The sequence below is a fragment of the Ambystoma mexicanum genome, chromosome 6p (assembly GCF_040938575.1).
Source record: "Ambystoma mexicanum isolate Mex_15411 chromosome 6p, UKY_AmexF1_1, whole genome shotgun sequence".
NCBI lineage: Eukaryota > Metazoa > Chordata > Amphibia > Caudata > Ambystomatidae > Ambystoma > Ambystoma mexicanum.
This window is the reverse complement of record NC_090935.1, coordinates 688968988-688991419: the sequence shown is the minus strand read 5'-3', so window position 1 is coordinate 688991419 and position 22432 is coordinate 688968988.

The following is a 22432-nucleotide window of genomic DNA, read 5'->3' as shown; positions in this document are numbered from 1 at the left end:
TTCGTGAAAAAAGCACCAGACTATCTAGTGGGAGACAAGGTTTGGTTAGCTGGAGGTGCGTGGAGTGTCTGCTTGGCGAACTGGGTAGGCTGGTTCTCGCCGGTAAATGATGGCGCACAATAGTGCTATGATGCGGTAAGTAGTTGCTCTGCGCAGCGCGGCAATGTCTTCTCTTCACTGACCTGTGTTTTCTCTTTTTGTAGGTCGCGGTGTGCTCCCAGCATGGGTGGAGTTCCGGAGCTATACCGGTCGAACAACCACCAGCCAGGTAAGTCTCTAAGCAATTTGTGGTTGAAATGTCTCTACTAACTTCTTTAATGATGTCTTTCTTCTTTTCTCAGGTCCTTCAATCCGGACGGCGAACCATCCACATGGAGCTGCCCAGGAGCTGTGAACAGTGAAGGATGGAGATTGCAGGTAAGATTCTGCTGCTAACGGTGTTCTTTGTTGTTTTCTGCAGGTCCGGATCTTGCCAGGCTCGTGAGAAGCTGGACACGGTGAGAATCACATTGCTAGTAGCAAAGTAACACGAAGCGTGCTGTCTTGTTCGGGTGTGGTTTAAATAGTCTCTGCAAAGTAGTCCAGGTAAAGTAGTCCATAGGCCACCACACCCAAAACACTACACCACATAGCTTGGTTGTAGGAATCAAGCTATGTGGATGCCTCCATGTTTGCTGAAAGCCTGAATAAAGTAGTTCCTTTAGCTGATGTCTTTCCCTGTTTATGAGCCTGGCGCCACAGGCACCAGGACTGGCCCCAAGAGCGTCTGTGAAGCTGATGCCAGGCCTTATTTGCGATCTGAAGTCTGATTCCACCTGGCCAAAGGGCTGGCCAGTGGGGATCAGGGCTGAGGGTCATGACAATGATGCACTATGGACGGATCCTGAGAAGAGGTGTGTCATGAATATGATCTGAAAATAATTATTAGGATAGAACTGGCCAGTGAACATGTAGAAATTGGGAAAAGATGGGATTTCTTTGAAAAGGGTTTTGTCCAATCATGTTTGGGGGGTGGACTGCAATAAAGTCTTTGTGAGAGTTTTTAACTGTTGCAAAACTGTATAAAATGTATGAACTGTTGTGATTTGTTGATACTTGGGTTACCTTGGTCCTGCAACACCATCTAACTGCTCCCCAGAACATTTTACAATAAACTTGCTTCTGAACAACAGTGTACTGACTTCTTGAGTGGAGCAAACGCTAAGACCATAAAACATGAGAGCACTAGTAAGGTACATTTGAAATCAGTGTTATTAAAACATTGTATAACTAAAGGTCCAAATACCAATTCATTTCCTTAAATTGTTACATTAAACCACTTCACATATGCTCACTGATTATTGACATTATGTAGAGTGTACTGTACTGATTAATCAGTTCATAATGATTAATGTATCAATTTCTGTCATATTAAAATGCAATGCATTTATATGTAGATATACAAGCAATACATATAGCCCATAATTTAAGACTTGATGTTCTCTACATTAGGAACAATCCTGATTTTCCACCTAAAAGTGTTTCACTGGGATCCAGGTATTTTTTGACATACACATGTAAAATTTCCAGGAAATGCGAAGACTGTCACGAGGCGCCGTTTTCATTGGACACTGTGGCATCGTTGGAGACACATTGCTCACATACGAATGGCTCCTCTCAACATGGCGCTTCCTGGTTTCGGCAGCAGTTCAATCTCGCGTATTTCAGCTGACAGTTTGGCTCTGCCTCCCCCTTCGGTGAACACTCTTCTACCTGAGAAACCCAGAAGATGTTGCGTTGCTTCTCCCTCGAGGAAATGCTCCGTGAGTTTGAACCTCCCTTTACTAACATTTCTGTGCTCTCTAATCTACCTGTGCTCTCAAACCTCACATATACCCTTCGCTCCTTTTCGTCCGCAGAGTCCTGTTGTTATCTTGCATTCGCCACGACACCCTCATCATTACCTAATCTCTTCCGCAAGAGTAGCCTCAAGGTATACTGCCTTTCTCTACTCATATTCTATCCTAGCCTTCCAGACTTCCCCGTTAACGTTTCTTTCTTTTATTAGAAACGATTCTGCATCCCGCGCTAATTCAGCGTTAGTTCTGCCTTGCCTCAAACAGCCCTGGAACTTCCCGCCTACATTCTTCTTAGCGGACAGAAAGGAAGGATTACCTTCTACTTCCAGCTTCCCACCATTGCACTTCAAGTTACTAAACGTAATTCTGTCGAGAACCATCCGTACTAATCGCACCACACCCTTCTATTCTGCAGCTGTTCATCGGCGCGGGGGCTCAGGTTTCACTGGGCTTCACTGGGAGATTCTTGCAATACTGCTGCTTCTGATCCTGGACTTCCAGAAGGCGGGTGTTTTCCACTTAATTTCACAATTCAAGGTTAGTGTAATTATATTTTAACAGAAAGCAACGCCCAAAAAAAAAAAAAAAGACTGGAACAACATGGATCCGACTCAGCAGTTGATGGCTCTGGTACAGTCCCTCTCAGCCAAGGTGCAGACCTTAAAACAAGAGAACATGACACTTCGTCAACATATGAATCAATCCCCTCAAAGTTCAGAAATACCACCAGGACCGCTTCCTTGCGGCCGTTTTGATGACAACCCCCATACACTGAAGGAATTCATTGATTCCTGTAATGTACAGTTTGCCTTTAAGGTAGCCTTTTTTTCATCTGATAGGGACAAGGTGGGACATATGATTTCTAATATGACCGGCCCTGCCCTAGCTTGGGGGACTCCTTTAGTCGTCACCAATAATCCCTTATTAGATGCATATCCTGCTTTCGTGAATAGCCTCAAGTCCATGTTTGGACGTCAGGAGATAACAGTAGCAGCACAGGAGAAGTTACTAGACTTCCGACAGGGTACACAAGATCTTCTGTCATACATCACTACATTCAAGCAGATGGCCACTGACACATCTTGGGCAGATGATGCTTTAATGACCCTTTTTCATAGCGAAGATCTGAAGGACGAGGTATCACGAGTTCCCCGTCCTCCGAATTTGGCAGAAATTATAGCCTTTACCATGCAATTAGATTACGGGGTGAAAGAACAAAACTCTGAAAGAAGAAAGAATTGGAGTAAACGTTCGACCTATGAAACCCCTCCATCTACTAGTCAAACTACCCCTACGGGGAAGGCCGTCCCTTCAGATGAGCCAATGCAATTGGGTTCAGCCCGGGGACCTTTGACTCCGGAAGAAAGGACACAGAGAAAGACCCTGTATGTACTGCGGTAGCAATGCTCATGTCTTAAGGGACTGTCCTGTCGTACCACCAAGAAGATCGGGATCCAATGCCTCTTATCCCCGATATTCTGGAGGTGGTGAAACACTCATCGATTTTTACTAAGTTGGACCTGCAGGTGACATATCATTTGATTAGGATACGACGGGGCACAAATGGAAAACTTCATTCAGAACCCCCTTTGGACATTACGAATACCGGGTAATGCCCTTCGGCCTGTCCAATGCCCCTGCAGTGTTCCAACGTTTCATGGATCATATATTTTCTGATTTGTTGCTACATTACATCAATGTATACTTAGATGACATTCTTATCTTTTCCTCATCCCCTGCTGAACACCTTCTACATGTTCAAGAAGTACTGAAGAGATTACTGCAGAATCACCTATTTTGTAAATTGGAGAAGTGTGAGTTCAACAGGACCTCAGTCTCATATTTGGGCTATATCCTCTCTGCAGAAGGTATCGCTATAGATCCGAAGAAGGTGACCGCAGTCTTAAATTGGCCACCTTCTTTATGTGTCAAAGAAATGCAGCGATTTTTGGGATTCGCCAACTTTTATAGGAGGTTCATTGCTTGTTTCTCAATATTGGTACTCCCTCTTACTTCCCTGCTGAAAAAAGGAACACCATTTTGTTGGTCCCCACAGGCTCAGTTTTCCTTCAACACCCTTAAAGAGGCCTTTACCTCCGAACCAATTCTCATTTTTACCGCTTCTCATCATGCGTTGGGAGCCGAGCATCTCCAGGAAGACAGGCGGGGCATTGAAGGTCCAGTGGCCTATTTGTCAAAGACTCTCACTCCCGCGGAATTGAATTATACAGTCCTAGAAAAGGAGTTGTTGGCTATTAAAAAAGCCTTTGAGGAGTGAAGACATCTCCTTCTGGGATGTCTTCATCCGATCGAAGTCCGAACGGACCATCACAATCTAAAAGTGTTGCAATACGCTCAGACTCGCAATAGCCGCCATGCCCGTTAGGCACACTTCTTTTACCCTTTTGTTATCAAATTCACATTTATTCCCGGGAGGACGAATGGAAGAGCTGACGCCTTGTCCAGAAAGGAATCTGGCCCTTTCCAAAGATTCCGATCAGAACCACTGTTCCCAAAGGGTGTTTTTGTTCACCTCATTCGGGATTTCCTTCAACATATCAAGAGCGAAACGGCCGCTTTTATGCAGCAGAACCCTCAATTTCTTCTCACGCACCATTTAGTGGAGAGTCAAGGTTGTCTGTATCTTGGGCCAAGGATATTTGTACCCACTCTGGACTCCCGCAAAGAAGCCCTCCGGTGGTGCCATGACATTTCAGCCAGAGGTCATAGAGGAGTGGCAGGCACAACAGATCTCCTACAGCGTTATTTTTGGTGGCCCTCTCTTGGCCGGGACACCAAGGATTATGTTTCCTCATGTATGGTTTGCCTACAAAACAAGACGTCTCGTCATCACCCTTTTGGAAAATTAGTACAGATGCCGGTGCCAGAGACCCAATGGAAGGTGATCTCGACGGATTTCATTGTTTACCTTCCACCTTCTCAAGGTTGAAGAACTGTGATGGTTACCATCGACACATTGACAAAGTTGGCTATCTTTGTTCTGTTGCTGGGAATTCCTACAGCAGCCAGAATGGTCCAGATTTTCATTAAACATGTATTTTTACGCCATGGGCTACCGGAGAAGATCATCTCCGATCGGGGGCCCCAATACACCTCCAGGTACTGGAAACAGGTTTGCAAGACACTCCACATCACCCGCGCTTTGAGTTCTGGCTACCATTCACAGACGAACGGCCAGACAGAGAGATTAAACCAGACTCTGGAGGGGTATCTTCGATTGCTTCATCTCAGCGGCCCAGGATAATTGGATTGATCTTCTTCCATTGGCTGAATTCTCGTATAATAACTCTACCCATGCCTCTCTACGGACTAGCCCTTTCTACTGTTCCTATGGCTATCATCCTTCCTTTTTTCCCAGTGGTAGGCAGCTCCACACTCCTCTCCCTGATTTGGACCATTTTCTCTGCTGTATTCAACGGGGGCGTAAATTGGCCCGGACTGCTCTGTTGACGGCTCAAGAACAGTACAAATTACAAGCTGATCGGCTTTGTTCACATATGCCCGATCTTGGAATTGGTGACAGTGCATGGCTTTCTTCGAAATTTCTGCCGAGTCATCTAGTGCCCTCTAAGCTGTCCCCGAGATTCTTCGGTCCTTTCCGCATCTTAGACCGGCATGGATCTGCTGCATTTCTTTTACAATTGCCTCCTTCATGGTCCCGGATCCATCCTGTTTTCCATGCTTCACAACTCAAACCGGCAGTGGCGGATAGGTTCTCTCGTGCAGTGGTATCTCACCCTGCTCCGCTTTCTACTGCCTCAGTCCTGAATTCGAAGTGGCTGGGATCTATGATTCTCGCTATTTCAGAGGATCACTTCAATACCTGATTGACTGGAAAGGGTACTCACCCGCCAATCGTTCTTGGGAACCTGCCACTGCAGTACATGCTCCTCGCCTGGTACGTCGCTTCCATTTGTTTCATCCGGGTAAGCCGGGGGGTGCCCCCCTTCGGAGGGGGCATGCTGTCATGAAGCACCGTTTTCGTTGGACACTGTGGCATCATTGGAGACACATTGCTCACGTACGAACGCCTCATCTCAACATGGCGCTTCCTGGTTTCGGCAGCAGTTCAGTCTCTCGTATGTCAGCTGACAGTTTGGCTCTGCCTCCCCCTTCGGTGAACACTCTTCTACCTGAGAAACCCGGAAGACGTTGTGTTGCTTCTCCCTCGAGGAAACGCTCCGTGAGTATGAACCTCCCTTTACTAACGTTTCTGTGCTCTCTAATCTACCTGTGCTCTCAAACCTCACATATACCCTTTGCTCCTTTTCGTCCAGAGTCCTCTTGTTATCTCGCGTTCACGCAACACTCTCGTCAGTACCTAATCTCTTCCGCAAGAGTAGCCTCAAGGTATACTGCCTTTCTCTACTCATATTCTATCCTAGCCTTCCAGACTTCCCCATTAACATTTCTTTCTTTTATTAGAAATGATTCCGCGCTAATTCAGTGTTAGTTATGCCTTGCCTCAAACAGCCCTGGAACTTCCCGCCTACATTCTTCTTAGCGGACAGAAAGGAAGGATTACCTTCTACTTCCAGCTTCCCGCCATTGCACTTCAAGGTACTAAACGTAATTCTGTCAAGAACCATCCGTACTAATCGCACCACACCCTTCTTGATATATTCTATACAATTATATCTCCTAGGGGTTAATCGCCCTGCCCTGTCCTCCGGTCACAAAGCCCTTCACCCTTAGGGATCCAGCTCCTCATTTTTGGATCGCTTTCAGGTACATCTATGGGTCCTCTCTCAATTACATAGGTCTCCTTCTGTTCACTCTGCATTCACCTATTCGCTTTCTCTCATTTATCATCAGTTACCTACCATACTGCCGCTGTCCCCCAAGCAGACGCAAGAAGCTACTCCCCGGCTCGTTCCGATCCTGATTCCATCTAGAAGACCATCCTGGGACAAAGAACCAGGGTTATATTCCCGAGAGGATTTCTCTGAGGGGTCTGGTATTCCGCAGCTGTTCATCGGCGTTGGGGCTCAGGCTTCACTGGGAGATTCTTGCAATACTGCTGCTTCTGATCCTGGAGTTCCAGAAGGCGGGTTTTTTCCACTTAATTTCACAATTCAAGGTTAGTGTAATTATATTATAACAAAGACAATACAAAAGGTAAAACTACACTTTTCATTATGCAATTTTAACACAAGATACTTTTACTAAAACGTACATACTATACAAATACTAAAAAAATGGTTGCACTACAATGTACAGTGTATTGGTTATAATAAGACCTATCCAGAAAAAAAAAAAGTTAAAGTAACATGACGTCAGGCGATGCAGATACAGGGCAGGTGGGCATAAAATTCCTCTTGACCTTCTGACAGGATCCTTGCATCGTTGTGATAAAGGGGAATATGGAATACCCTCTTGCAGCTTTCCATGACCAATGGTTTTATGTCAAGGTGACAACTTTGAAACAGTGTTTGTGTTGGGGAAAACACAGGGGGGTTTCTTAAAGGCAAGCTGACATCAACATATAGGGATGCACTAAAATGCTCACAGGAATTTGAAGAGAAAGGTAAATGTCAGATAAAACAACCCAGTGCTGGACTTCTCTGCTATCAAGAATAGTTTATTGGACAGTGTGCAATCATTCTCAACTGCTCACACTAGTTCAGGGTTACACAAACAAGCTTTTTACGGTTGAAAAAGATAAGCCCATGGAACAGACTCCTCACCCAGTCTTTCTTGCTTTACGCAGTTGGGGTTCCCACAAGAATTCAATGGGACCATTGGAGATCAGATAGTTGGTTTGTATGTTCCCAACATATGCTGCATGTGTAGTGATGATTACCCAATTCTGGCTTTGCAAGAGGTCTGTGTGATCATCTGTACGTGTTCAATTAGCTTGGAAAACCTACTCTTAACCCTGGCAAGTGTGCAGTGTGAGTTGGTATTTAGCAATGCTGGTATTCATTTTTTAGACGACAGGAGACACCCCAATCACAGAAATCTGAGAGGGTTTACTTTAATTAAAATAAAAGAGCATCTTATCGCCAAATAATAGGCATGAAGAAAAATAAGGCCCATCACTTGAAAGACAAAACAACATATTTTACATATGACAAGATCTGTGTCCATGCCAGCTGCTGTTGCACACATCAAGGGGCAAAGGGAAAGAGGTTGGTGACTTTGACTCTAGCAGTAGTGATGGAAATCTTTGCAAACGTTAAAGATTAGTTGTACCCTCATCCTCAAATTGGAGGTTCTGCCAAAATGATTCCTGCATTACCTATCAGTGTAGCCACTTGTGCATTTTTCTGGGTTTTCCCAGTTGTCCATGCCCCCACCCCCATTTTATTTCCCGCTTGTCCTTTAACCTGCAGTAGGGAAGTTTGTGCTGGAGCCTGTGCTTCTCTGTGGCACCCTCTACTGCCATGGTGACTAGGTCTTGTAGATGAACATATGTCGTACATGTGTGCATTCCAAATCACTCTGTCTCTCATCTCCTGTCCCAATTGAGCCAATCACTGTACTTTACCACTGCCAACAGGATACTGTGATGGTGCTATTGGTGATTAAAGGGGCCCTTTCAGTGGATATAGTAGTGGGTCATGTTGTTCTAGGACAGGCCGAGGCTTGGGTGATTTCTGGGTTGGCCCAGACTGAAGGTCTTTCGGGGTTACTTACTACATCATGATATGCAACAAACTGGTGTTACCTACTTCTCAATTTTTATCATCACTTTTTTTAAATGTGTATTTGGTTACACAGTAACCTTTACAAAATGTACAAAAGATCATTAAAAGAACAATAAAAATGTCATGAGCCTAATTACATGTCAATGATTTACAAATGAATAACATCAACATTTTGAAGTTTTGCGAATTGTCCACTGTAGTAAAATGCAGTTACTACTTCCAAGCCGTGAAATCAGAATCAAAATCCCCCCACCATCATTTAACATTGATCTAGAGAAACCAGGATCCAAACAATACACCCCAAAAACATGCCAAAATGTCTAATTTCTAACTACAATGAATCAGTATTGGGTCCAGTTTGCAGGTTTACCTCAGGAAGCGCACCACGGCAGTCTGCAATTTCAGCCTTTTACCATGAAGCATATCTAGACACAGAAGTTCAAGATCAACACAGGCAGTATTAGCAACAAATTGACTAAAACAGTCAATACGCTCCATTCTTAGACCATTGCATTCAGTTAAGAAATGCTTCAGGGATTCCATAAGGCCAATTTGATTACAAAATCTACATACAGATGGATTGCCAATATTGCCTTCTCTTATATCAGTAATTTCACCAGTTTTCATCATATTGAAACGGAAGCGCATAAAATCCTGTCTCCACATCCTATCCGGGAAGTGAATGAGGTAAGATTAAATTATTCCATATTTTTTGCTCACACCGGATACAAGATGGCTATACAATTTGTACCTGGAGACCTCTTCCATGGTTAAATTTCAATCTAGATGTTGAAGCAAACTCTTAACTTTCATAGGGTTGGACGTGAGGAGATCATACGGTATTCCTGCTCTATCCAGGATTTCATGCACCTCCGTCTCCATGTCCCGTAAGTATGTGGAGACCACCGAGCCGTTACGTAGTCCGTGGCCCATAATTGCATACAAATTGTTGCTTTTGCATACCATCAGTTTCCTATAAAGGGTAATCTTTCACCATTCCACAATACTTCTAATGGACAAGAGCCGTAGCTCATAACGAATAGCAACAGATGGAACACATTTTGGCAAACATTTAAAGATTGCTTTTTAAATTTTAGACTCATAGGGCCTGATTCATGGAACATTTTCCTATTGGATTGCGCCATTATGAAACACTTCCATGAATCAAGCCCATAGTTTATTAGCTCCTTCCTGCACCATAGAGGTGCAAACTCTGGTCCATAACAAAGCTGCGCAATAGTCATACTCCTATAGTAACATATACAAGGAAGAACTGATCATTTTTCAAACCTATAATCAATTTTCCTCAACTGCACCACAAGAGGAGAGATCTTCTTTTCAAGAAGAAGTTGGCCTTATTGTTATCCCCAAAAACCGGATATCCCAGATAACGTATCACCGGTCTCACTAGCAACTTTTCATGATTCAAGAACCAAATAAAATGAATGGGGCTTTTCCTGTGGGTTAGTCGTACAATAACAGTTTTTTATTATTGATAAGGAGAGAATTCACTAAGCAGTACAGATGAAAGGCAACAAGTAGTCGCTGAAGACCAATTGGAGTGTGGTCATATAATGTAACATCAGCGTAAGCTGTCCAGCAAACATTCCTTCTTTCTATTTTCGGAGAAGCAAAGGACATGGGTTCCAAAAAATTGCCAGCATCCGAAATATATAAATTAAATACAGTGGGCGCGAAAATACATCCCTGCCTAAATCCATTGCATACTCTGATATCTTTAGATAATGTACCCTCAGAGTTAAGACACATTTTAATTCTAGTTCCTTCATGAAAATGGAGCAATCTGGAGAGCATGGGAGCCGGCATTTCTAGATGATACAACTTTGACCACAAAATAGCTCTGTCTACTCTGTCGAATACATTAGTTAAGTCGATGGAAGCAACATAGATCGGTGGATTGCCAGGTTTCCATGCCATATCTTGCATAATGGCATTCAAAAGCCCCCCCCTCCCGCATCAGTACCCATGTTGCGCCTAAATCAGAATTGGAATGCTGACAGAATGCCCTTGGCTACGATCCATTCCTGAATCTTTTCAAGAATGATTCCGGCAAAGATCAGACTCATTGGGCCTCATTACAACTCAGGCGTTAAGGGTTAACGCCACCGTTAACCCTTAACGCCTGATTCTGATTTTAACGCCTGCTTTTAGCAGGCGTTAAAATCCATGGCGCTAACCTGCCATGGTGCTAATTACGCCGCCGTAATTTACGGCGGCGTAATTAGCGCCTTCCCCACTCCCATTATGCCCTATGGGGCAAAAATGGGAATGGGGAAGGGAAAATGGGAAATGGGGATTTACCGCCCCACTCACCTTGGAATGGGGCGGTAAATCCGCCATCCACCATGGTGTAAACGGAGTTTACACCATGGTGGTAAAGTTGGTGCACTTAGCACCAAGGTTGTAATGAGGCCCATTGTCCAAAAGGGCAAAGGGACTGTAGTTAGAAGGGCAGGTCCTATCGCCCCTTTTGTAAATCAGAATTTTGTAAGAAAGATGCCAGCTGTCCGGAATGGTCTTGTCTAGCAGTATATCTCTAGATATCATGTACAGGATCTTAGACCACAGATCTGGATTGCCCTTCAATACCACATTGGCAATCCCATTTGGAGCAGGGGCTCGAGAAGAGGAGCTGCACATAATTAAATTTCGCATTTCATCCCACCCAAACACTATTCCAATGACAGCAAATAATGTCCGATGGAGCAGATCATTCCAGGACTGGGAGGCAAACAACCGTGCAAAATGACCTTCCCATGCCTCAGGTCTAACCGATACTGTATGGGCCGTAAATTGAAGGGCCCTTTCTCTATCAAAGCTCAGAATTTGCGTGTATTAAAGTCAGATAAAGGAAGTAGCATTTCTTCACCATCATGCTGATATAATTGGGAACGCATGTTTTTGACTCTATTTTTCCATTTATTTTTAATAATTCTGACAATTGCTAGAGAGGACTCATTCTGTAGGAGGCTCCTACGACATGCTCTTAATTCCTTATTCGTTCCTTTCTTGAGTTCTCTGATAGCCCCATAGAACCAGTCTTATGTGCCAAAGCTGAAGTGCTAAGTTTCTTAGTGCCACACGTAGCTCTCACTGCGGATACTACATAATCTCTAAAGAAATCAGATGAATATATACTCAGTTTCTCATTTAACTCGGAATAATCTAAATCCTGCAGAAAATGTTTATTTATTCTCTCCACATTCCCTTTATGCCAGATAATACGATTGCCTGAATTATTACTATTAAACCTTAAGGGGAAGGAGTCCCTATTGCACCTGATCAAATCCATACCAAAAGTCACCATAAGGGCTTTATGATAACTTTTTGGAGTGGAATATAGAGAGAATCTGTTCACAATATTGAACAGCTTACTGGATACAAACACGTAATCAATCACAGAGTATGAGATGCCATTGGTCCATGTATAACAATCACAGGAAGAATCTAGCAAATTATTCGCACAATACATTCCCCAATCCTCAACCAATTGTAACCATTTCTTACCATTAATAGGTCTAACAGAGTCCTCCCTATAAGTAAAGATCTGATCCGTAGATTTGTGAGCCATTGTCGAAGGAACTTTCACAGAGCAATTGCCCACTATAGGTCCCAATTCTGAATTAAGAACCCCCGCAATAATAATAGTGCTGCAAGGAGGGTGCTGCTGCAGTGTAATTTGTGACACCTGAGGTTATTGATTGCTTTATATGGCTCACTTAAATAGTACATCACTACCCCATGGGTCTTTGTGCACTCCCCGTACACTTTAACGTACAGTGCTTATGAATACATGAGAAGCCTTAGCCACTTCTCTGTGGGTTTCCTCACTTAGCTGTCTTCTGGCAGAGGTTTTATATTTCAATCAATGTGTCCCCTATGACAGTCTTACCATATAGCAAGCAAAAGTAATCCGAATCCCATGACCATATGGATGGTGCCATGTGGACTGGAGATGTCTGATCCACATTTTCCTTCACAATGAAAACCTGAGCCTGCCTTGTCCTCTCATCCCTCTCCACATGTGCAATCAATTGTTCAGTTGCCCAATCGACTCTTCCTAAGCATCAGATTGGGGACAATCTCTGGCTCTTCTGCCTGGTGCTCCTTTCTCCTGCAGCTCCAGCATATTCTGTTCTCCCCATCTCCCTCCTTTACTTCTATGGATACCGCTCCCTCATGCTTCTAGGGTACCACCACCTCCATGCCAACTGCAAGGTCCATATCATGTTTCGCCTATTGCAGCAACATTTGAAGTGACTCTGCAGCTCCCAAGACTTCCTCTTCATTGGTAGCCACATCTACACCTTGCAACTTGACAGCTCCTTCAAACACTGAGTATGCCAATGGTCTCATTGCCCTCATATCCCTTCCCCCAAGTGGCTTGCCTTTTCTGTCTGCTCATCCTCATGCTCCATCTGCCACTCTTCCACTCATCTCCCACTTCTTAAGCTCCTTCCACCTCTCTTGGCTGACTACCTTGATCTCTGACTTTGAGATTGAGGAGCAGGTCACGTCCTTGTCCCACCCTCCCCTGTAGTCCCTGCAGATATATAGACATGCTACAAACAAGACAAATGACAAAGGAAAACAAATGGATTCACACAATGGGGAAGGGCCCTTACAACCCGCAAACAGTAAAGGGGATTGCTAATTCTAATAAAATGTGTAGGTGTAAGGAAACTACAGGACACATTTTTTTATAAGGAATTAAGGGGGGAAAGGGAAATAGAGAGGGCCTACAAATACAAACAAGTAGACAAAATAGGGAGAAAAAAAACAAGAATGCAACAATACCATTACAACCACAAACAACTTCAAAGATTCAAAATGGGTTAAACCTGGAGGTTCCAGGTGTCCCAGGAGGATAGCTCAGCTGCAACGTGCTCACCTTGGAAGCAAGAGGACACAGAGAAACAGAGGTTCGATCCCTGGGTCTGCGCTTAGAAACCTCTCGGTATTAAGCACGTTATAAATAACATATCATATCATAACCAGTGATGAGCAAATGACACTAGAAAACTTCTCCAAAACCATTGAAACCGCTCCTTAAATCGTGGAAAGCACACAGATACTGCTCTATCAGACTGCCCTGTCCAACCCTATCTCAACTTCTGAATGAAATACAAAAAGGAAGCAGGAAAAGAATTGGGCTTTTAAGGTTATCAATACATGTTTTTTATGTTTTCAGATTGCTCAAGATGTCTGATTGGGAATACAAGTCCAAACCTCCTGGGACAATTGTTGAGAGAATAAAAAATGATAGTGCTCCCAATATAAGAAAATTAATACAATATAATACTCCATTATGTTCTCCACGCCCACCTTGCCCCGAAACTGCTATGATATATGATATTATTTGATATGATACGATGTGGCATTTATAACATGCCTGTACTGAAGTGTTTCTAGGCATGACAAGACAAGGAGGGGAAACAAAGGAGGACAAAATAACGATCTTGCTAAGCCTTCTGTCATTCAGATTGTGCAAGTGCAAGGAAGAGGGAAGGGGAGACGTGCCAGCACGGCACACCAAGGTGAGACAACGATTGCCACATATGCGCATTTGCAATTTGAACATGGCAACAGGCACATCCACCCCCAGGCCTGGCACGCCATCCAGAATGGCCGCAAACCTGTCGTTGTCCACGCCGCAAGCCCACCCACAAGGTGGTTCTACAGTGGCACTCTATCGTTTTGATCCTTACACTGACCCACCATCAGTTGGCCCAAGATGGCAGTTGTGGCTGCAGAAGTTCAAGATGGCAATGGAGTGCAAAGACATTATCACTGCGAGGAAAATGAGGTTGCACCTATTGCTAAATGTGGGGGATGAAGTATTACGCATTTTCAATTCACTGACTATCGACGACAGCCTTGATGCCTACCAGCAAACGAAGGATGCCCTGACGGCCCATTTCATGCCCCAGCTCAATCCAGATTACGAGACATTCATATTCTGCACAACCATTCAGCTGGAAGATGAGATGTTGGATGCCTACCACACCAGACTCCGGAAGCTGGCAATCTCTTGTCAGTTCACAGACATAGAGAAGGAGATCCGACGACAACTCATAAACGGCATTCAATCAGAAAAACTGAGGAGGATGGTGCTGAGCGAGAAGGGCATTTCCCTGACCCGAATCCTTTAACTGGGCCGCCAGAGGGAGCTAGCACACGCCAGGGCGGCACACATGGGCACGACCCTCCAGAAACTACAGCCGGCCCTCACATCAGCCTCCATGGCTCAGATCATGAATCGCCAGCCCACGAGGGATGAGGCCGGTGGAAACTACACACACCCCAGATGGCAGCCCCGAACCCCGGGACCCATGGAATGTGGGTGATGCGGAGGGCCACGCCACGGAAGACACAACTGCCCGGCTCAAGGAACAGCATGCGGCGCATGTGGCACAAAAGACCACTACGCCAAGTTGTGCAGGTCGTCAGGTGCGCAACAGCAGACACCGCAAGCATCCCAGGACAAGAACACGGGAAAGAAAAAGAAACATGCCAGCGCCGGACGGGTCGAAACCACAAACTCCTCCACAGAAGAAGAAGGGGACGACACAGCCCACATCCAACAGGAATCCGCAAATGAGCAGTGGAAGAAGGGAAAGAAAGTTTACTTGGTGTCAGGCCTCAACTACGGAAACACCACACCAAAGAGGAAGCTGAGAAGACGAAAATGCCATGTAGCGATCAAGGGCCAAGACATACTCATGACCATAGACACAGGGCCTCCGTGATCGTAATGCCACTAACCACGTTCAAGACACTACAGCCCCAACCTGGCCTGAAAGCAATGGACACGCTACTTTGCGCATACAGGTGCAAGACCCCATTGCCCATAGTAGGCAGGTTCCGAACCAGCATCTGCCACGGGGAAATGTCACTGCAATCGAAGATCTACGTTGTGAACGTGGGCATTGAATGCCTCCTGAGTGGAGATACAGCAGAGGACATGGGGCTGATAAGCTTCATTTGCGAAGTGACCAACTCCCAAGAAGTCGAGAACGTGCTAGAGAAATACCCCAATCTACTCAAAGGAATAGGATGCCTAGAAGGGAAGTCAATCAGGCTACACATCAATGAGTCAGTCCAACCGAGAGCAGTGCGGCACAGAAGGACGCCGTTCCACATACGCAGCCAAGTGGAAAAGGAGCTGAGGGCACTGGAGAAGGCAGGAATCATCGAGGAAGTAACGGGGTCCACGCCATGGGTCTCTCCCATGGTTGTCACCAAGAAGCCAAACAACCCAGAAAGGTCAGAATATGCATAGACATGCGCCTCCCCAATGAAGCAATCAAGCGGGTGTGCCACATCACCCTGACCCTGGATGAAATAGTTGCAGACCTCTGGAGGTGATCCGCGACATACCGGGAGTCTTAAATGTCATCCAAGCTGCCACACCCCCCACCACGCCAATGGAGGTGCACAGTTTCATAGGAATGGCTACCTACTCCGGGAGGTTCATCCCCAATTTGGCCACACTTTCGGAACCTCTTCGTGAACTCACAAAAGCCAGCACAAAGTGGGTGTGGGGACCTGCCTGCCAAGAGGCGTTTGAGCACATTAAAGCATCACTATCAGCAGATACTATTATGGCCTATTACGACCCGGCACTAACAACTGAACTGTACGTAGACGCCAGCCCTGTGGGCCTAGGCGCCATTCTCATACAGGTGACAAAGATGGGAGAGTCCATGCCGATCGCCTATGCATCCAGGGCACTGACACCGACGGAGTAGCGATACTCCACATCGAAAAAGGACGATAGCTGTACTATGGGGCTGCCGCCTTTTCCACTTATATCTGTACGGCCGAAAGTTTAAAACCTACACAGATCACAAACCACTACTCCCTATCTTCACGGGCACCTCTTCTCACCCACCTGCCCGGATTGCCAAGTGGCTGTTGCACCTCTAACAATATAATTTCGAACTGGCGTACCAGCCGGGCAGTGACAATGTAGCGGACTTCCTATCAAGATACCCGAGAGCGGCAACACCAAAGGAAATCCACGTAGCAGAAGAGACGGAAGAGCACATTTGCCAGGCGATACACACCATGATGCCACAAGCGATTGGACTAGATGACATTGTAGAGGCCACACAAAGGGACCCATGCTGCAATCTGATAAAGGACACAATCATCACAGGAGAATGGAAGTCATTCCTATGGAACATGCACAATAAAGCTGCAGAAGGCAAAGAATTCCTCACAGGGATCTTCACAATCCGGCAGGACCTCTCCATCACGGAAGAAGGACTCATCCTACGAGGAACCCCAATCATGATCCCTCTGAGCCTAAAGGACAAAATTGTGGCGTTGGCACACAAAGGCCACCAGGGAATAGTACGGACTAAAGGCCGGATAAGACACCTTGTGTGGTTTCCCCAGATCGACGGAAAAGTCGAGCGGCTAGTCAGTACCTGCCTCCCATGCCAGATAACAGGGCCTCCGCCCAATCCGGAGCCCATCCAATGGGCGGTGCGAGGGTCCGCTAGATTGGACGCCATAAGCATAGACTTTTGCAAACTACAGGAAGGCATCCACCTACTGGTGCCGATTGACGACCACTCCAGGTACCCGGAGGTCGAAATTGTCAACTCCACGGAGGCAGAGGTGGTCATACCATCGATCGAGAAAATGTTTGCGACGCACAGCTTACCTAGAAGAATCAGAAGCGACAATAGCCCCCCCTTCCAAGGGGAAGAATTCAAAAAATACCTCAAGGAACTCATCATCCGCTAACACCACATAATGACAAGATGGCCGCAGGCGGACGGCGATGTGAAATGCTTCATGCGGACAATCAACAAGGTATTGCGCCTGTCGCACGTCAAGGCCAGCCCATGGCAGGTGGACTTATACCGATTTCTATGGAATTACAGAGTCACTCCCCACAGCTCAAAGAGAATACCACCGGCAGACCTGATGTACGGGACAATCATCAACTCCTCCATACCACATCATCCGAGCAGGAGCACAGACATGTTCGACCACGAGCGCACCGAAACAAGGAGGACAGGAGCTAACGCACACATGAGCAACAAAAGGAATGCCAAGCAGTCCGATCTCCGAGTCCAAACTAGATACCCGCTATGACGCAGCCCCGTGGACAATAAGCAGACAGCATGGCACCATGATAGCCGCAAAAAGGGGACAAAGGCAAGTAACGAGAAATGCGTCATGGTTCAAGGCAGTGCCAGGGAATCTGTGGACAGACCGCGAATGTCCCCCGGAAGAAGAAGAGAATCCGCCCAGGGACGAGGGACAGGAAAACCCAGACGATGGAGAAGTTGTGGATGAAGGAGCCGAGGAATTGCTGAGCGAACCAGAACTGGGTGAGCAGAACAATGAAGGTGAGCAACCGGAGGGGACACAGGGGGCCGCACCCAGGGGCGGAAGATATAGTCTAAGAACCACCACCCGGCCTCCTGCGAGACTGAGAGACTATGGGCCTCATTAAACGGATGGCGCTAAGGGATTACTGGCACCGGCAAGGGCACCGGTGCCGGTAATCCCTTAGTGTCATACTACGAGGTCATTCAGCGGGTTCCCGTCCTTAACGTGTGGCCAGACCACACATTAAGGAAGGGACTCACTGAGGGACTTCAGGGCAAATAACGGTACCACTAATAGCGGTACCGTTATTTGATCCTCCCCATTCCCATTGAGCCCTATGGGGGCTCAATGGGAATGGGGAAGGGCCTTGGTGAATGGGGAATTGCCGCCCCGCCAACCTTGGAATGGGGCGGTAATTCCCCCATTCACCAAGGCAGAATCGGTAAAATGGTGACGGCAACCATGGCGCTAATAGCGCCATGGTTACCGCCGTCCGTGGAATGAGGCCCTATGAGTGGTAGAGAACCCCACAAGTGACTTAATGAAAAGGGACAAGGCCGTTGGCTGAGTTATGTGTTTATTGTTATTGTTTCAGTTATAATAAAGGAGGAATGTTATGCCCGCCTTGCGTCCCGCTATGCAGTGACGCAAGGCATCCAAATAAAGGCCCCGCTCCCCCGCCGCGGAGGCAGTTCCGGGGCAGGACAGCAACACAAAGGTGTCTGTGTCTTCACTGCTCCTGCTGGAGCTGCGCAGCGAGGCCCACCCACGCAGGCCTACCTCCCCTGCTTCCCGCTGACGCCTCGGCCGGAATCAGGGATCTAACAGGGGGAAGGGAAAGGGGAAGTGCATTTAATTTACAAGGACAGCCAGCGGGTCGCTCATAAGTGCAGAGAGAAGGGACTGTAGGGTTGCAGATACAGACCATTAAGTGCTAGGAAGCCTGGAGGCAGTGTTAGGGCAACTGGACATGCAGGAGCTTGGGCCCGAGTTCAGAGAGTGACCAGGTGACCAGTGCGCGGAGCAGTCATGTGCATCAGCAGGGGAGAGGAAGAGAGAAAGCGGAAGCGAAATGGAAGGTCTTGAGTTGCTTCCAGAACCAGAGGTGGTTCTGCTCAAGTTTTAGAGAGGCAGGGAGGTTGCTCCAGAGGACCCCAGCCAAGGAGATAGGTCAGCTCCCAACTCTCTGCTTGGAGAAGCGTCTGACCCTCAGGAAATTGGAGGCGGATGTGCAGAGAGCTCACGATGGATGATGTTATGGAAGAGAAAGTTGGAGGTAGAGCGGTCACAGGCCCCAGAAAGCCTTGTGGGCAATGCAGAGGGTCTTGAAGATGATACTTGCAACCACAGGGAGCCAGTGAAGCAATTTCAGAGCTGGGGAGATACAATCCCTGGGCTTGAGGCCAAGGACAAATCTTGCAGTCCTGTTATGGACAAGTTGTACAGGCCGAAGAGTAGAGGCAGGAAGATTTGCAAGAAGGCTGTTGTCCAGCCTAGAGAGGACCAGAGTTTTGGAGCCAGTGAGCTTCTGAGGGAAAGTGAGAAAAGGAGGTGCAGCTGATAGTTTGACTTCTTAGAGATGTCAGAGATGTGATGAGAGAAGGAGAGGGTGGAGTCGAGGATGACACAACCGTTCTTAGCCTCACAGGAAGGAGCAGGAGGAGGGCCCAGGGTGGACGGCCAGAGAGAGGAAAATGGAGGGAGCGGGTGTCCCAATGAGGAGGATCTCAGTCTTACTTGCATTAAAGCAGAGATTATTGGAGGAACACCATTCCTGAATTGCATCCAGGCAGTCTGGTATCACAGAAGAAGCAGAGGTGGCTGAGTGGTGCCTGAAAGAGAGGTGAGTGTCATCCGCATAACATTGAAAATTGGAGCTGAAAGTAGCGACACACTGGGCAAGAGGTGCCAGGTAGTTGTTGAAGAGCCAGGAAGCGAGGTTAGACCCTTGGAGAACACCACAATTAGAGAGAGAGATAGAAGAGAGGAAAGACCCTAGTTGGACCTGCAAGGTCGGAATCTTACCAAGTGTTGCACTTGGATTTGGGCTTCAAGCGGATCCTCATGACAGGGGCAAGGACATCCACAGTGTGAAGATAGAGAGATGAAGGTTAGAGAGGGTGTGTCAGGGTGTGAGTCAGCCAAAGGTGCAGGAGGAGGAGAAAAGGTAGCAGCAAAAGCCTCAACTGACACATGCTTCATGGGTTGGATGACTGAGAAGGTAGGTGGCAGTGCTGGAGTCGGCTTGACCTGCGGGGAAGATAGAGAGAGATGGGAAGAAAGAAGAAAGCGATCACTCCAAGAGAGAGGAGTGGTGAGAGAGTTCGGGAAGGGGAGGTCTGAGGAGATCAGAACATCCAGGGTGTGCCCTGCAGAGTGAGTCGGGACAGAGGGAAGAGTAGAGAGAGAGAATCGCAGAGGTTGCAAAACAGTCGTGAAGAAGGGCTGGTAGCATCTAGGTGGATGCTCAAGTCTCGGTGGATGAGTAGTTGGGAGGTAGAGGCAAGGAGCGAGGAGGAGAGGTCAGCCCAATCAGAGAGGAAGAGGGCAACCTGGCCAGGCATCCTGTAGATAGTGCCCACAGTGTGAGAGAGAGGCCAGCAGAGATGGAGAGCCTGCAGACCAGGCATTCAAAGGAAGAGTAAGTAGTACTGCATTGGAATGATAGAAGCAGCAATCCACTCTGTCTATGCAGTCAATAGAAAGCCCAAAGACCTACAGTATTGTTATGTTCAAAGTACACTCTGTCTGATATGAATTGCTTCTGAAGGCAACAAAACGAATATGTCTCGCATAACGAACAGTTTGCTACATCCCATTTGCAGTAATTCTACAACAAAGACAGTTTGAAAACGCCTATGTGTGGTACAATGGGGAAAAACACATTAGTGGTGTGTACAGCGTGAATTTGCCCTACACTGTACCGTAATAGAGTGTAACGAAACAAGTCTTAGACTGTATGTGTTTGATCAATATCTGTGGCATACGCGCATGAGGTCTGTCTTCAAAAGGACAGCAGAATAAATAATTTTGAAAAATGTTTTCTTAACATCATGTACTGTGCTGTACACACCTGGTTAATAATGAGTGGGATTTTGATAATGCATCAAAACACATGAACACAACATTACCTGAGTGATAGGGCATTATTGAACCTTGAAAAAGTGTAGGGTTCTCTATGCCAGTAGCTAACAAGGCCACATTTTTAAGTGCATCTGCCCTTTCCCACAGCTCAATAAAAGCTGATGTAGGAGTGGCCTTGGATCAACATCATGTAAGGGGACCACATCATGGACATGCTTATCACGCTGGATGAGAGAGCTGTGTGACAAAAAGAATGTGTGTCCTAACAAAGGTCTATGAAATAATCAGCCATTAGGAAACATCTTGCATACTGGGTAGTCAGAAATACTAGTATTATTATAATAATAATAATTATTATTATTATCATTGTTATTATTACTATTATAATTATTAGCCTATCAGCGATGGAACAAAAAGAAATAAATTAACCAAATGTCACTTGCTGAGACATTGGGTGTTGTATTGGGGAAAAGAGTGCATCACTTTTAAGAAGATACACTTGTATGTGTTAATTTGACTTATTTGTGGTGTGAAACTCGACCTCTGTGACATATAATTTCAGACACCATAACAGGCACAGGCAGCGCTTTTATAAGACCACCTCTCTGGTGGCCAATGAGGGACCTCACTTCAATAAGTGTCCATCACATATGCTTTGCCTGATGTACGCTTCAGTAGTGATTGCAAGGGAGCAGGCCCCATCCATTAGAGAAGGCTACAGGCGGTCAGCAAAAGTAGAGCTCAGTACAGGTAGGCACGGTCTTGCAGAGGTCCAAACAAAGGTCTGACCTTTCTTTTATGGCACCACTTGTAAGTGACTAGACACCTGGGGCCTGATTACAGAAACGTTGCACCGGTGCAAGTGCAAAGTTGCACGGTATTAGCCCTAGGGCAAACTTTTGCCCAGTTTTTAAATACACTGGGGCACATTATTAAACTATTGCACAATGACAAGTGCAGTTTTGCATATTAAAAGCACCAGGACAAAAATTGCTTTGGTGCAAAAAAGATACATTTTTTATGCATTTTTTCATAGGGCAGTTTGCCCTAGTGCTAATACCATTCCGTATTAACACTAGGCCAAACGGTAACCGGGTACACAAATGTGGTAGAAATGCATCTTTTTGCACTAGGGTAATTTTTGCCCTGGTTCTTCTAATGTGCCAAACTGCCCTTGTCATGGTGCAATAGTTTTCTAGTGTGTGTCAGTGTTTAGAAAAATAGAGAAAACGTTGTCCTAGTGTTAATAGCGTGCAACTTTGCACTTGTACCCGTGCAAAGTTTCTATAATCTGGCCCCTGCTGAGACAGGCACATTTGGCATACTATAGAGAAGGGCTTCTTAGTAAATGAAAAGGAGATGGACGTCTGGTTTAAAAGGATTAGTACAGAGAAACACTTTGTGTATAAGCGCATAATAAATAAACAATCAATCAATCAAAGCTCAGTAAATGCCTATGGAGTTCGA